Raw genomic sequence first — 4425 nt, forward strand, 5'->3', positions numbered from 1 at the left:
AGTTTCGATTGTTTTTTTTTCCATTGAAATAGAACATGCATACTTTAAAACTTTGAGAGACAAAATCTAATAAACGATCAATTTGCAAAGAGACGGAAAGCTTTATGTTCCTTCAGCTTTATGAATATTAAAGTTTGATAAAGAAAAAACTACACATACATTTTATAGAATACGACAAAAATCGAATTGAAAAACAATATTTGAATTCAAAATATCGCCACAAAGATTATATTTAATAATTATTTTATTTATTTTATAAGTTCTTTATGTGAAATAATCTCAGAAAGTGAAATATTCAATTGAAAATCGTGAAAATTCCAAATTTTTAACTACATAACAAAACGATTCTCATCGTTTTTTGTCTGTTTGATGAACACGAAGTTATCGTTGTCGGCAACGCAGCGTGGGCTGTTGATACAGTTTTCATAAATTTGAATAAATTTAATTTCACGTCACGAAATATGGCGGCCTTACTGAAATGTTTAAACTACTTACAAAATTCTTGAATTTCCAATACTTTTTTTTCTATAAATATCGATCAAAGAATTGAAAAAAAAACCATAATAAGAGTTGCATATAAAAACTATTCAAAATTATTAATTAATTAATAAACATTTTTCTTAAATTATACGAGGTATATCAACAATGTAAGTTCGCTGCGATCGCCATTAGAGCTCTTGCTATGACGACACGAAATATAGTGGCCTTACTGAAATGTTTAAACTATCTACGAAATTTTTGAATTTCCAATACTTTTTTTTTCTATGAATATCTATCAAAAAATTGAAAAAATAATCATAATAAGAGTTGTATATAAACTATCCAAAATTATTGATTGAGTAATGAACGTTTTTCCTAAATTATACGAGGTATATCAACAATTTAATTTTGCTGAGATCGCAATAAGAGTTCTTGCTATGACGTCACGAAATATGGTGGCCTTACTTGAAATGTTTAAACTACCATCGAAATTCTTGAATTTCCAATACTTTTTTTTCTATAAATATCTATAAAAAAATTGAAAAAAAAAAACATAATAAGAGTTGCATATAAAAACTATTCAAAATTATTAATTAATTAATAAACATTTTTCGTGAATCATACGAGGTATATCAACAATTTAAGTTCGCTGCGATCGCGGCTAGAGTTCTTGCTATGACGTCACTCAATATGGTGGCCTTACTGAAATGTTTAAACTACCTAAGAAATTCTTGAATTTCCAATACTTTTTTTTCTATAAATATCTATTTTCTATCTATCTATCAAAAAATTGAAAAAATAATCATAATAAGAGTTGTATATAAACTATCCAAAATTATTGATTGAGTAATGAACATTTTTTTCAATTATACGAGGTATATCAACAATGTAAGTTCGCTGCGATCGCGGCTAGAGTTCTTGCTATGACGTCACTCAATATGGTGGCCTTACTGAAATGTTTAAACTACCTACGAAATTTTTGAATTATCAATAATCTCAAAAATTATAATCAGTTGTACATAACTGTTTAAAACTATTTTCTTAATCAGTTAAAACACTGTACAAATAACGCTTATCATATATAGAAGAAATAATAATGTCTCTATAAATCGGTCTCATCCGAGTTAATTAATTTCATTTTATCACCGGATATAAAATGGATGAATATCTCTAATTTCTTGAAACGGAGAAAATCTAGAACGTAATCAAACTTATTAGAAAATATTCATCAAGGTCAAGTTGAACAGAACTGGATGGATTTCATAATACCTACAAAACATCGCAATTCGAATGGCTGAGTCAATAACAAGTCAATTTTCTTGTATAATCTACCTAAATAACTAAAATTAATAACTGATATTACGAGGTATATCCACAAGGTAAATTCTGGGACTGGGATTAATGAATCAGCTGTAAAAACTGTTTTTTCCAGTATCGTATTAACAAAAGGGGACAAAAAATATTCTTTAGGTCACAGTGTATATGATACTTCAAATCTATAAATACATTGGACGTGTCAAACTTTGTTTAGGCACTGCCCATTCGTTATTTTTGTGTTGTTTAATGAAAATTTCAAGTTTAGAATAAGTGTAAATTTACGAAAATTCCATAGCAAAAACACTAATTGCAAACTTTTGACCCATATTTATAGATAAAAAATTATTGGAAATTCAAAAATTTCGTAGATAGTTTAAACATTTCAGTAAGGCCACCATATTGAGTAACGTCATAGCAAGAACTCTAATGGCGATCGCAGCGAACTTACATTGTTGATATACCTCGTATAATTAAAGAAAAATGTTCATTAATTAATTAATAATTTTGAATAGTTTATATACAACTCTTATTATGATTTTTTTGTCAATTCTTTGATCGATATTTATAGAAGAAAAAGTATTGTAAATTCAAGAATTTCGTAGGTAGTTTGAACATTTCAGTACGGCCACCATATTTCGCGACGTCATAGCAGAACAGCTGTACTGTAATTTTCTGTGAGTTTTTTCAATTATTTAAAATTTTTATTTCGTATTAATATTCATTGAATACCTCTCTGTATTAAATAAAAATAACGAATTAGTAATATTGGAAGTTTTATTACTAGATTTAACATATTTGCTTTGAATAATTGTAATCATCGGAAAGTGGCCTGAGAAGTTATATTCGTGTAGTTTTATTCCGACCACTTACTTAACCTAATGAAATTTCAAAAAGTGAGAATAATCTAGTTGGATGCAAAAAATAAATAAATACACCCGACGAAAATAATTTATATAATAAACATTCTAGATAACATTCATTTACAAGTATGGCGGTATATCCGACAATTAAATCTTCTTAAAACGTCAAATGTCAAAATATTATTTGACATTGCTACCAACACATACAGGACTCAACAAAAACTCAAAAAATGTATAGTTGTTAGTCTTAGTCTGTATTTTTGTCTTTTAATTCGTCTTTTCATTTGTATTTTGGTTTGTTTTCGTCTCGAACTCGGTCGTTGTTTTGATTTATTTTGACTTTATCTTTTCCTCTGGAGACGATGACTTAGTTACGAAAACACGTGTCATTAATATGAATTATTAAATGGTATTAGTGAATAATGCGTTAATTGTCCATTTATTTTTCCCTAACGACTGAAATTAGGTTTACAAAACACGCGTTAGATATATTTGTAAAAGCATCAGGTATTTCACCCACATTCAATAGCACGCCAATCATATTTCGTTTTCCCCAACAGTTTCACTCGGTCCCCAGCTTTCAAACGAGATTCAACAAACAAAACGTTGGGGAAAAGTCATAGTGGTTGATTAAAATCTTCCCAGCACGTGTTCGAAGAATCTTTTTATTTAATTTAACTTCCGAATGTTGCAAACAACAAATTTTATCACAGTATGAAAGCAAATACATTATATAATGTAGACCAAAGTACATGAAAAAGAAGAAGAATAGTTTAAATGAGATAATCAGCTAATTACTCAAAGGCTAAAACTGTGATAGGAAATAGAAGAAGAAAGTTTTAGATTTATATATATCGGAATATGTAAAAACTGTAAAAAATTTCAGCTCCGTTTTATATTCGAACCACCCACGTATATTAACTTTTCAAAATTATATTTTAATAAAAAAGAAGATATAAATTTTAAACCGACAACTTTTAACAAACATTTGAACACATAATTATTGGAATTGCGAAATAAACAACGTGGAAAATGAACAGTAAAAATTTACATTCATATTGTTTCCAAAATTGAAATAAGTGCCATTGCACAACGGGATTCTTACCTTAAGGGCATGTGACTTCTACAAGTTTGGAATTCTCTATTAGCATTTTTATATGAACGAAATAAAATAATACCTAAAGACGTTTCGGTTTGATTTCAAGTTTTGTGAATCTTTATTTTCGTTTTACATAGTTTCGTTTTATATAAATAAAACAGAAGAAAATAGTTTTGATTTATTGTTTTTCTTTCGCAATAAATAATTTGGTATAGGCAACCAAACATACACCACGTTATTGATTCTATTATATTTAATTTTAAAATATTTATTAATAATAATTTTATTCTACATTTGAGATTATTGATAAAAAATAGTTCTTAACGTACAGGACGTATTTTAAAACGTGATATCAATAAATAAAAGTTATGTCCTTTATATCCTAACAACGTATATGTCAGTTTTTATGGCCTTCAATAGAATTTTCGCTTGATTTATATACAACCTATATTATATAAATTTATTGCGGTTGCAGTGATTCCTTAAAAGAAAGTGGTAAATAACGATTAAAATTTAAAAACAGAAATATAAAATAAATATTTTAATGTAAATGTAGGTAAATTCGTCTCTGTTCTGTAATTACTGTATAAAGTGTTGCATAAACGAACTGATATTTAAAATCATGTCAGTTAAAACAACCTTGGTATGATTTTAAATGTCAATGTTATA

Source organism: Diorhabda carinulata, chromosome 2, assembly GCF_026250575.1.
Source record: "Diorhabda carinulata isolate Delta chromosome 2, icDioCari1.1, whole genome shotgun sequence".
NCBI classification, from domain to species: domain Eukaryota; kingdom Metazoa; phylum Arthropoda; class Insecta; order Coleoptera; family Chrysomelidae; genus Diorhabda; species Diorhabda carinulata.